This window comes from Sciurus vulgaris, assembly GCF_902686455.1.
Source record: "Sciurus vulgaris genome assembly, chromosome: 5".
NCBI classification, from domain to species: domain Eukaryota; kingdom Metazoa; phylum Chordata; class Mammalia; order Rodentia; family Sciuridae; genus Sciurus; species Sciurus vulgaris.
The window spans coordinates 180,274,006-180,287,110 of NC_136465.1; positions in this window are offsets into that span (position 1 = coordinate 180,274,006).

The following is a 13,105-nucleotide window of genomic DNA, read 5'->3' on the forward strand; positions in this document are numbered from 1 at the left end:
AGCTGCCCTGTCTGCAGTCAGAGCCCAGCAGACAACACCAGGCTTTCCTTGTCCTGCGCGCACACAGCCTTGGGTGGAAGGGGTGCTGCGCGGAGGCGGGGCTGCCACCCAGGAAAGCCAGCTGAGAGGGCTAGGCCTGACTCCTGCCACGCGGCTCCACCACCCACCACTCTGCATCTGCCAGCGAGGTCACCTCCATGTCCAGAGGGGACTGGGTCCAGGGCCCTGTAGATACCAAGCCCCAGGGGTGCCCACGTCTCCTGCATGGAGTGGCGCAGCACTGTGCACCTGCACAAGCCCCGCGAGGCTCACTCCTAGACCACCCGCAGGCCCCAAGACAAGTGCGCACTCTGTAATGGCTGGTGTTGTGTTGTTTGGGGAAGAATGGGAAGGGAAAGTCCACACGAGTCCAGGGAGATGTCCACCATAGGCCCAGCTGTACTGCTGACCCACAGTTGGTCGAGTCTGTGGTTGTGGAGCCCACAGATGTGAAGGGCCAGCTGTACTGACCGAGGACATGTATCATGGCAGCCTGTAAAGGCCCTGGGGCTGGTACTCCTGCTGGCATCAGTGTGGGGTTGAGAGGCACGGTGCCCAGCACTGACCTCCAAATCAGAGGCTAGAGAAAGTACGGAGAGTAGGTTTGAGAAGATCGATGAGTGGATGGGGAGCAGAGGGAGGACCTCGTTGGGTCAAGTTCAGGGTCTTGTGGAGACTGATGGGAGTGGAGATCTGGGCGATGCCTTGGTGACCACTGGGCAGGGTTGCCAGGACAACCACAGCCACACCTGTCTTCTCACTCCCAGAAGAGTCTAGTTAGGTGGGAAGGTGCGGCAGCCTCGGAGCCTCTGACCATGCAATTGGCTGGGTAATTCACTTTCATCTCCCAGTGATGATGCTGTTTCTGTTCCCACCAACAGGCCAGGTGTGTCCTCTTCAACTAACCAAATACAATGATCTCATGCCCTGTGATCCTTGCAAAGTAACTCAGTAGCTTACTCAAGCAGCTCTTTTGTAGATTCTCTCTGATCTTCTACATCCATGATCATGCGAACTATGAATAAGCAGTTTGCTTTCATTTAACAAACTAGATGCTTGTACTGCTTTTTGTGTCTTATCACACTGGCTAATACCTACAGTTCCAAGCTCAATCAAGGTGGTGAGACCAGAAATCCCCCTGCTCTCTTGTCCTGGGGCATTTCCTCCTTCACCCTCTGGTGTGTTGACAGCTGTGGTTATTTCAAAGTTTCAGGTCCATAGGGTCAGCATGCTTCTTTCCATTCCTACATTGCTGAGGGATTCTACTTGGAACTGGGTGTTAGGGTTTGTGAAATGACTTTCCTGCATCTACTGAGATGACCACATGGTCTTACTTTTTTATTGTGTGATACGGTGAATTGTACTGTTTGACTTTTCTGATGTTGCAGTTGCATTTCTGGCCTAAATTTTACTCTCTAAGGTAGAAATGCCACCCTTCTTCTACATTGTTATAATCATCTGCTAAGTTTAGGTTCACACTTTCTGCCTCTATGTTCCTGAGGGACGGTGATCTTTAATTTCTGTTTACTGTACAGACTTTTCACTTTTAGAACAGGGCAGGACTGGCCTCATGGACTGAAGTGAAAAGCACTTGTCCGTTCTAATTTTCTGGAAGGTTATAGGTGCATTGGGATGATCGCGTCCCCAAGTGTTGGGGAGTGGGTGATTCATGGGCAAAGCTGTTTGGGCACGGGGTTTTCCTCACTGGAAAGACTTTATTAAACTGTGTTCAATTCCTTTAGTAGTTTTGGGGTATCCATATTCCTGGTCCTTCATGGAGAGCTTTGGTGTACTGTGTGCTCTGAGGTTGGGGTTTATTGTTCGTATGGCTCCCTACATTCCTCTTCACATTTGTGGCATCTGTGATGCTTCCTCTTGTGATCTGTCCGGATCAGTATGGCTGGAGTTCTATCAATTGTATCGATCTCAATGACCAGGTTTTTTATTTCAATTATCCTCTCTGTTGTTTTTCTGTTTTCTCCCATTGGGGGATCCTCACAGTGCTCTTTATTGATTTACTTTTGCCTGTTCACCTTTATGATTCCTTGGGGTTGAAACAGACCTCTGCTTTGAGGCTTTTACAGCTATGGGGTTCCCCAAGTGCCCCTTTGACAATGCCACACACATTTTGATGTATTTTTTTAAATGTCCTATGTCAGTTGGGTTCATTTTTACATCTCATATTTAGTTCAAGATATTTCTTAAGTTCCTTTTTCATTTATTCTTTGATCTAGGCGTTACATGGAAATGTTAGTTTCCAAATGCAGGGAGATTTCCTAAAGATCTTTCTGTTTTTAATTTCTAATTTCACATCACTGTGATAAGAACACAGACTTTGCATGACTTGAATCCCTGTGGACGTATGAACCCTGTCCAGGATGCGGGGTTCCTGGGGAGCCTCCCACGTGGGCTGGAGGAGGGTCCATGCTCTGCTGCTATCTGCAGGAGCATCTCCAAGTGTCCTGGAGTCAAGCAGGTCCACAGTGCAGTGTAAGGCCTCTCCGTCTTCACTGAGTTCTGCCCCCTTGTCCCACACACTATCACAGCAGGCTTGTTAACTCTGACCGTAGCCGTGCATCTCTCCGCTTCCCAGCTCTCCGAGTCTCGGCTCTGTGGTCAGGGATTCTGTGGCCCTGAGGCAGGGGCCCTTGTTCCATCAGACATTCTCACCTCCTGTGCACGTGCGACTGCATGACCGCTGTGATCCTACAATATGTACAATCAGAAAAATGAGAAATTCCACTCCGTGTGTGTGATTGATCAAAGTGTATCGATGCATTCTACAGTCATGTCCACCCTATTAGAACAAAAAAAAAAAAAAAAAAAATTAAAAAGGACTTGAATGCCCTTTCCTGCTAATACTAACATCTGTGAGTTTTTCTGGGTGATTTTCAATTGTTTGATTTTTCTCCTCATTATGGGTCACATTTTCCTACATGCTTGGTCATTTTTTATTGGGTGACAAACATCATAAAGTTGTCTCTGTTGGGTAGTGACTATTTCTGTATTCCTAAAATTGTTGAGGTTCATCCTGAAGTGCAGTTCAGTCACGACTTTGAGGATTTGCTCAGCAGCTGACATCCACTCCCCGGCAGGCCCTCCTGTGTACCCTGCGGATGCCCGGGAGTCGGGGTCTGCGTGGGGGAGCGGCCTTACCCACGGGCTCCCGGGCACCAGGCCTGCTGTGCTGCTGCAGAGTGTTCAGCCCTAGCCTCGGGCACTTTCCCACGTGCATGTGCTGATCGGGGCTCAGGAACACTGAGGGACACCCTCGCTTTGGAAGGGTCCCCTCCCTGCCTGTCCCAGGCACTCAAGCTGCTTTGACCTCCCTGGGTGCCCAGCTACATCTCTACTCAGATAACCACTGGGCTCTGCTGGGGAGCTCCTCAGGGTGAGTGGGGCAATTGCGGGGTGCACCCCTCGCCCCACCTCTCAGGAGTCTCTGGTTGTCTTGTGAACAGCTTCACATAGCTTGTCCGTCTTGGGCTGTTTCACCTGGAGGGTCCCCTTTACTCCCTCTTTAGGGGGAGTGAACTCCCTGTGCAAAGGTTTCTAGTGGCTCCCCACGATTTTCAGAACTGTCCCGTTCCTCCTTCCCCGGTCCTGGTGCCAGCAGAGACCTCTCTCAGTCCTGCTCTGTCTGCTGAGGCCAGATGGGCCGACCTCCTCCTGGCCCTGAATGGCACAGGACTGCTCCGCAGGCTTCCCTCCTCTGCCCTGTCCCCCTAGACTCATCCCGAGCACCCGGCCCCACCCTCCAGCCTGCGGGTCTGGGTCGAATTCCATCTCGGTGCCCCTCCCCGGTGTCGGTTCCCTCGTTGAGCTGAATCCACAGACCCATCAATTCCATTCCCTGAGCTATTATTTTTCTAAATAAATACAGTAATGCATTCGACTCATTACTTGTCAGTGTTGCCACCAAGCACAAGACCGGCTGGTGTGTGGGTGTGCCAGGGGCATGTCCACTGCTAGGAAGAGTCCCTGCCTCCAGGGGACTCGCCGCCTGAGAGCCACTGCTCAGCACGCAGTCCCCGGTGCCAAGTGCCTTGCAAGTGACCCCAACATCAGTTCCTGAGTAAGCCTGCCAGGGGTGAAGAGGCAGCAGCCCACGCTCTGGAGACCTCCTTGGAAGACTCCCAGAAGCATTGCAAAGTGCAGGTGTAAGGTTTCTGCCAAGCCGGTGCCTAAGGGGAATTTGCAGCTGCTGACACCATGGGCTGGGCTGCGGGGGGTAGGGGCTCAGGTCAGCTTCCTCCCTCCCTGCCACCTACCCACTGCCACTTATCCCCGGCCTACCTTGGCCACCTGCTAGGTTCCAGGAAGAGCAAGAGGAAGGATGTGCTGGGAGAAAGCATCCCCTCCGGCTTCGCTTCTCTCTCTTTTCAATTCTTGAGTAAGAGCTAACTTTACAACTTTTATTACAATATACTTTATGCACAACAGTGAAACTTTACTGCAACATATGCCCATTTTATATATTCATGCGTAAAGCATATTTTAAAAATTCTTAGTCAGAGGCTCATAATGCAATATTAAACCTACACTGTATTTTCTCCACACATCCATAAAAAAAGCATTCAGTTCTCTGGAAAATGTTATTAAGAACTTTGACTCCGGGGTGCAGGATGTTCCCGTGTGTGTGAGCGTTTTGCTGGAGTAGACCTGGTGGGAGCCTGCTGTGCAGCCCGGTGCAGGGCCGCCAGCCGGCCTCCGCCCCTGGAGGAAGGAGCTGGGCGGTGAGATATGAGCAGAGAGTCTGTGGAGACATTTTTTTTCCAGCGGGCAGGAGGGCCAGCTGCAGGCCCGGAATGAGGCAGGGAGCACTCTGCCTCTGCTTGGGAAATGAGATGTCACATCAGAAATTACATGCAGTTATTTATAATCAACAGGGGATTTCCAGCCCGACTGCAAGAAATTGAAACAATACCTCCAAGTAATTCCAGCCTTTCTTGGATTAGCATCGGGTCGCAGGAAATCCCTGAAACTAGGTGATTCTGACTATTACAAATTGTGAGTTTTGTGTCCTAGGTCTAAACCCAGCAGATTTATTTGGAGATTGCATTTGACATTTTGTATCGTGTTTGTGACTGAGTGACCTGCACAACAAGGAACGAGCCCCGCTTCCCTGCGGGGACTCAGTCTCACCCCCAGGAGCCTGGCACTGCACCAGCTGGCACCGCGGCTGTTAGGAGCTCCTTTGGCCTTTGAGTCACTGTATTTCGTAATTGTCACAGTCTTCCTGTGTGAAATGACTTAAAATGCATTGACGAATTCAGGAAGCAGCTCATTCAGGTGGACTGAGACAACATCCACTCCTGTTTGTTCACTGACCACAGAGAGCTTGCCAGTCAATGCCACTGGTCCTCCCAGGGCTGGGGATGCAGGAGCAGAAATGGCAGAGCCACCAGCATAGACAGAGGGGAGCCAGTACAGAAGCAGGGCAGAGTCCCCTGCACTCCAGCACACACGCCCAGGATGCAGGCCAGAGAGACGCCCTGGCTCCCTCCCCAACAGAGGTGTCCAGAGGGCCTGGGTTGGACTGTCAGCCAGGGACCATCCCAGGGAGAGGGAGCACACGGCCAAAGCAAAGCTCCTGTTACCAGAGTACTAGTGCAGGAAGCCAGGCCGCCGGAGGGGTGTGGTCACGGGTCACCACGGGCCTCGAACCTCTGATGGAAGTTTAAATGTCATTCTCTTCTCAACAGGTGCACTGGGGAATTTCAAGAAAGAAAAAGGTGCGTGCATGTCCAAGGCACGCGTGCCTGCGTGGTGGTGCGTGTCGTGGTGACTGCGCGTGGGGTGTGACTCTCCCTCTGTGCCTTTGCGACCAGATGGTAAAAGCTGCATTTGGACTTTGTGCTCCGGCCTGAAGAGGAAGGAACGTCCAGTGCCACAGGCACTGCCCCCGACTCCTCTCCTGCACACCCTCCTGCAGGAAATCTGGCCCTGCGCTTTGTCCTGAGTCACAGGTCACTGCACGTGTCATACGCATGAACCAGAGGCCAGAGAGTGACCCTCAGTGAGAGAAATGGGCTCAGCCAGCCAGGACCTAGCGTGGAGTCACTCTTCTGCCCTGTGTCCTACAAGACGGGTGGACGTCCATCCCCACCCCACCCACATGAGGTGGGGACCCAATTCAAAGCCTGGAGGATTGGCTGCTGGAGGCTCAGGCTGCTTAAGGATCATATTGCTGGAGGCCCAGCCTGCTTAAGGATCAGATTGCTGGAGGCCCAGCCTGCTGGAGGCCCAGCCTGCTTAAGGATCAGATTGCTGGAGGCCCAGGCTGCTGACAGCCAGTTTGTTGAGAAAAACAAGGCAGTTTATAGGAGACGTCTTCCTGCAGAAGTTTCTGTCTGGGTTTGTTTCCAAATCTATTTTAATTCCAGAACTTCATGTGGATACAGTGTTATATCTCAATTCAATTAGCAGTGGATTTGGTAAGGGCAGGTGGCTACTGGATTGCAGCCAGCGAGAAGCACAAAGCAGAGGAGCTTGTGACAAATGTGCCTGTCTCCTGGGAAAGCGGGAAGTAGGGAGGGCCTGGTGGGAACGGGCCCTCCAGGAGCAGGGGACCGGCCAATGGCAAGGTTCCTGCAGCTGGGCAGGACCTGTCTGCTGCTCAGGGAGGGCCCCCTCCGGGCCGCCAGGGGCCATACCAGGCCGGAGCCCAGGGCTGCAGCTTCACTCACCAGCAGTTTGGGGGCGGAGGCCAAGGTGTTGAAATGCAGTGTATTCCTGCAAATCTGGAGGGGTGGCAAGGCAGCGCAGGAGACGCCTGCCATTGAACTGTCCTGCCATTGGAAGATAGTTCGTTGCTAACAGACCTGAGAGGAGGGGGCTCCCCACGCCATGCAGGGCCACTCAGGGAAGCACCAGGGCCAGGTGCAGACAGGAGTGAGGGGGAGACGCGGGCAGCACCCACCGTGGCCTCCACAGGGAGCAGCAGGCGGGGCACGTAGGAGGCTTAGGATCAGCCAGTGTGAATACCTTCAGCAAGTGCTGGACGCAGAGCCGTCCCTGACTGCCCTGGGGTGACAGGGCAGGTGGTAGTGGCCCCACATGGGAAGCAGATAGAGGGGTGCGGGTTGGGTGATTTGCACTTGAAGGTGCGGTCGGAAAAGTGTGGCCTCCCCCTCCTGAGCGGGCTAGCCCTGGGTGGTCGTCCCTCCCTGTCCGCCAGCCCCGGTGCCGAGCAGCAGCAGGGACAGTGCAGGTCCGTCCGAGCGAGGGGCAGTGCCCCCAGGACTCCTGCTCCTGCCGGGAGGATCACTGGGCTGGCACGGTGCCCCCAGGCACGGAGCTCCCTGGTGTTCTATGCAGCCCCACCTGTCCCCAGCATCCCCGTCACCTGCCCTCTGCCACCCGTCTACCTCCCTAAGAACCCGTCTCCACGAGATCCTGGCACTTCTTCCCACAGTGCAAGAGAAGGTGGAGTTACACGTGGTGCTCTTGAGCGCACTGTTCCTGGGAGGGACTCAGAGGGCCATCCATACAGCAGGTTCCCAGCACCCTTATTGACCTTGGCCAAGAGGGCATAGCAACCAAGTGTCAGTGGACAGATGTCCACACAAGATGTGCTCTGTCCTTACAGTGCAGCGTGATCAGCCTTAAGAGGAGGGCAGTTCTGGCGCCTGCTGGAGGTGTGGTTTGGACCCGGAATGTCCCCTAAGACCTGTGTGTGGAGGCTTGGTCCCCAGCTGGTGGCACTGTTGGGAGGTGGGCAAGCAGGAGGAGGTCCGGCTGGAGGAAGCAGGTCACTGGAGGGCCTGGACGGGGGTGACTTCTCCCTGTCTGCTTCCCAGCTGCCTCAGCTGAGAGCTCTCCTCCTCTCAGTTCATTTCCCGAGGTGTTTTGTCGCAGCCCTGGAAAGCTGCCTCTCACACACCACATGGGTGAATCTTAAGGCCGCCATGCTGTGAGAAACAACCCAGCCACAGGGGCGCTACGGTGAGGGACCCAGAGAGGGAAATCCACAGAACAGCCGAGCCAGGGGCTGGAGGGGGAGGGGAGCGGTGACCACTGGCAGTGTCAGCTGGGAAGGTGGACAGGGCTCAGTCGAAGGTGCTGGGGCCCCTGCACTACGCTGCAGATGGTGCCTCAGAACCTAAAAGCAGGTGAAGGGTGGATTCTATGCTATGTGCCTTTAACGTATGGAGGTCTGTGCTCCTGCCTGCCTCAGTGCTGAGAGCCACCAGCGCTCCCCTGGCGACCTCTCGCCCTCTGCCTGGGGAGGTTACCGGGCATCAGACCTGCCCCGGCGCCCCCGCCTCAGCTGGGAGCCTGCCGCCCCGCGCCGGCCTCCCACTGCAGAGGCCGCTGCCTGGGCACCAGGACCGGTGGCTCCTGTCCTGCCTCCTGTCTGGCCACCTGCTTCCTGCCTGGTGCCCTCTGAGACCTGGGCTCCAGGAGGTGGCGATGCCGAGGATCGGCCAGTGCCTGGCGCAGGAAGTCCTTCCAGGACTGCCTAGGGCCGGTGGCTGCGGGGTGCTCACGGGTCCTGCTGAGACCATGGGGCTGAGGGTGGCCTGGTCTTAAGCAAGGGGCATGTCCCCCACGGCCAGCTGCCCAGACTGCTGCTCTGCCCCTCGCCAGCCCCGCTGCCCTGTGATTGATCAGCGCTCGGCTCGCCCACACGTGGGGCAGACGGAGTGCCCTGTCATTTGCATGTGAACTGTATAATGATTTACCAAAACACAGCTTTTAGAGGCTCACGATTAAGGAACAGGGAGCGGGAAGAGTCCGTCTGGGAACACAAATGGGAAATCGACACAAATCGTTGAGTGCGAAACTGCCTCTGATTATCAAATTGTGGGTAGCGTGTGGCCCGTGAATCCGGAGTCCGGAGCTGCGGAGGCCTCCTGCAGACGGAGGCCACCCCCCATCCAGGAGGCCGAACAGGTGGGAGCCACGCGGTCATCAGAAGCTAAAGCCTCTGCAGGGCAGCCGACTTCCAGACGCATGTACCTGGGGCGGGAAGTCCAGGACAAAAGGCCCCGAGGGTCCTCAGTGGGGAGGGTGACGGGGGCAGGACCACGTCAGCCTGTCCTCAGTCGGAGTCACGCATCAGAAACCTGCCCTGTCGCCCCCGCCACCGTGTGCTGGACACCACGGCCTCCAGAAGCCCAGCCTCCGGGAGCAGCCAGGGCGCGGCCCGCATGATGCCACAGGCGCTCAGGCCCTCGCTGCTCCTCCCAGGAAGCCGCTGCTGGCGGCTCGGTGAGAGGGGACGGAGCTCCACTCAGTGACAATGCTCAGAGCGTTGCTGCTGGCCGCACTGAGCCCCCGGTCCACATGTCCAGGTCCTGACCCTGTCCTCGGGTGGCTGCATCCGGTGACGATGGTAACGTGAGGCCACCAGCAGGGACCCTGAGCAAACAACTGTGTCCTTGCAAGAGGGAGATGTGGGACACACACAGAGGGTGACGACATGAGGACAGAGAAGAGAGGACCCAGGAGGAGCACCCTGACGTGCACGTCCACCTGCAGACCCTACGAGGACAAAGGCCTGTAGGCTGAGCGGCTGTCGGTGTCTTGGTGACAGCCACTGCATGGGCTGGTGCAGCAGTGCCCAGGGCCACCCAGCCCGTGGGAGGGTGTCGGGGCCTCTCCATGGAATGCTGGACATGGAAGTGTCTCAGGGAGGACGGCAGTGCAGTGCCCGCTGCCCTGTTGAGTTCAGGGACCAGGGAGGAGGTGTGTGGAGGCTGCCTGGCCCCCAGTTCCCTTGAAGCTGGACGACCCTTCCCCGGGACGCCAGCTCCAGCCCCTCACCAAGGGCACAGGACATCGGACCACAGGGCTTCCCTGCCACCAGGGCACTCCTGCCACACCGTGCATGGCAAAACCAGGATCAGACGCGTGATGTGAGCAGGTGAGGGGACGCGCCAGGAGCAGGGGCGCCTTCCACTTGGGAGAGGCTGCACAGAGGGGCGGGCATTTGGGGGGTGTGATGTGCCAGGTACCGGGCGGGCAGAAGGCTCGGGCACTGCGTCCCAGGCAGGCGACCCCATGACAAGGCCCCAGGGAAGGAACAAAGCCGGCCAGAGCAGAAACCACCATGGGAAAGCAGGCAGAGGACAGCCGGAGAGCAGTCTGGCAGGCCTGGCGGCTGTGGGCAAAGGTCACGGGCGCAGGGAGCCGAGTTCCCAGCCCCGTCCCTTCCTCTGCTCTGAGCTTGGCAAGACTTGCCTCCTCTCCTCTGGCTCCTCTCCTCTCCTTCCTCCTCTCCCCTGTTTTCTGGTCCTCCCTCAGGCTGGGCAGACATGGCGCTGCTTTTGGCTCCTCGGCGCAGGGCATGGGCACGGGCACCGGCACATGCATGGGTCTGCCTGGGCTCCTTCCTTGTCTTCCTGGCCTCCGAGGCCACAGGGAGAAGCAGAGAGCAGAGGGCAAGGGCAGGCACCAGGGGCACTTCTATAACATCAGGCTCCACCTTGTGACCTGTCCATCTCCCAGAGGACCCAGCTCTCAGCACCAGCGTGCAGGCCTCCCCAGAATTACCATCTCCCAACATGCAAAGCACGTGCTGCGACAGGCTGACAGATCTGACTCCATGGAAGTGTTACAGGCCTGGCTAGGTGGGCAATGACTCCATTTTCCTGAGACTCCACGTCACGTAGGAAAGCTTCTCTCGTGGGAACCCCGCCTCTGTACCCATCAACAGTTGCTTAGCTGACTTGTTTGGCAATACAGAATGACGAGATGGCAATTCTTGTATAATGAAAAATCGCTCTCTTTTTGATTCCTGGTTTCCTAAACAATGTACCTCCTTAACCGTGACGTCAACAGTGATTGTCCAGATGTCAGTAACCATTCTTCAGTGTGCACCTAAGTAAGGTTGTTTTGACCCACTTCCCCCTCTGCTGATGATTTCAGATCCCATGATGTTAGTTTGTAATTTTGAATCATAGCAACAGACACTTATGATTGATGCACTAACTTATGGTATAAAACCCCTGAAACCCTATGGTCGGGGCTGTTCGCCCAGTAGCCATTTTTGGGGCGTTGTGTGAAACAGTCACCCAGCCAGCTAATAAAGACTCTCAAATCTGGACTTCTCGGTGGTGATCGGTCTGTTCTAAACTCGCGCCCCACAACAATGCCACCCAACACCCAGCTCTTTCCTCAGTCCCTAAAGGGCCTCTGTTGCCATCTCCTCTGCAGATGGGCAAGCCTGGAGACCCAAGGCACAACTCCTCTCTGGCCGTGGAATCCGAGGAGTTTCCCTTCCAAACGCAGCCGTGGGAAGGGCTCCCACTCTCAAGCAGAGGTGGGAGAGGACGGAGTGACCAGAGCTGGCTGGGCCCAAGCCTGGCAAGGCAAATCCCAGGAGGAGCTGCTCTCCACTGGACACTGCCCTGCAGGTCCACTGGCACCAGGCTCACCTTCTGCATCCGCTAGAGCACAGTCCTGCTGGGGACAGCAGCAACCTCACCCCAGCAGGGCTGCTGCCCAGGCTGCAGGTCCACCAAGCGCCCACCATGGCCTGTTGGAGGCTCTGCCCTCAACTACAGCATTGCCGGTCCTCCTCCTGCAGGGCAGAGACCTCTGTACCTGCTGCCTACCTTCTGTCCCCTCTGTCCCCATCTTCTGTTGACAGGCTGAGGACATCTGTGGCTGGCACCACACTGACCCGCATGGACTGCGCGAGCCACAGACCCAAGTGCTCTCCACACAGGTCTCCTGAGCTGCGTAACGGGGACAAGCTGAGGGTGTCCAAATCTTCATGTCCTGGTTCACGTCCAAGGGGAGACATCCTGGAAGGCTCTTCTCTTCCATCTGGGTCCTTGCGGAGTCACTCTGAGTCCCTTGGCAGCAAGGTGACTACTTTCCAGCATGAACCTCCAAGCACTTCCTGCCCATTCCCGTGACCCGGCTCCAAAGCCACTTGCACATTGTAGGTCCTGGTTAGAGCTCAGCTCAGCTCAGCTGCTGCAACAGGATTCCACCGACTGGGCCACTCAGATCCTAGGGAGTACCTCTCCCGGTTCTGGAAGCTGAAGTCCAGCCGAAGCTGCTGGCAGATCCTGGGTCAGCCAGAGCCGACGCCCTGATTCACAGAGGGCCTTCTTCTCCCTGGACCTCCAGTGAGAGGCCATAGAAACTGTGCATTCTTTTCTCCTTTTTTTATTTCTTCTGGTCACCATGTACTTACTCATTACGACAAATGAGCAGAAAAGCCACAAAGAAAGCAGAAGCTGCCCGAGACCCTGGCGCTGTGGCCCTTTGGGTAGAAAGATGAGAGCCTCCTCCCCCAGGCCCAGCGGAGGGCGACAGGCAGCAGGCACTCTCCCAGGAGAGCCGCGGTGGAAGGCATCGGCGGGGCCCCACCCAGCCTGCGCCAGCCATCGGTCACAGCAGGTCTGTTGCCAACGTTCACCTTCAGGCACATCCTCGCAGAGCCAGGTCCAAAGCATGGGGACTGCGGGGAACTCGGGCCAGGCAGTCATGGGCAGTGGGCCTGGCAGTTCTGATGTGCTTTCCTCAGCAGGGAGGACGGTGCAAACGACTCATCCTGGCACTCCCCGGGCAGAGACTGTCCCCCCAGAGTGGGCCCAGGGACACCCAGTGCCAGCCATGACTTCCTGCCCCACCTCCCGCCATGGGGCAGGAGGGACAGGGCAGTTCAGCTGATGCTTCTCTTGGGGTGAAGCGCTCAAGGTCCCTTGATGAAGGTCTCGCCTTCATCAAGAAGTAGGAGGGGGAAGCATGGGGTCCCCCACCTCCTCTGTGCCTATCCTCTCACCTCGCCTGGGCATCTCCTGCCACACCTGCACATGTCCTGCCACACCTGGGCGTCTCCTGCCACAGCTGCGCATGTCCTGCCACACCTGGGCGTCTCCTACCACACCTGCTCATGTCCTGCCTCATCTGGGCATCTCCTGCCACACCTGGGCGTCTCCTGCCACAGCTGCGCATGTCCTGCCACACCTGGGCGTCTCCTGCCACACCTGGGCATGTCCTGCCACGCCTGCAGCCGGGATTCCGTCCTCAGTGGTTCCACTGGTAGTTGATCTTCCCCTCATGGCATGTCCATATCCACTTGGTTGCTCGCTCGGGCCTGGGT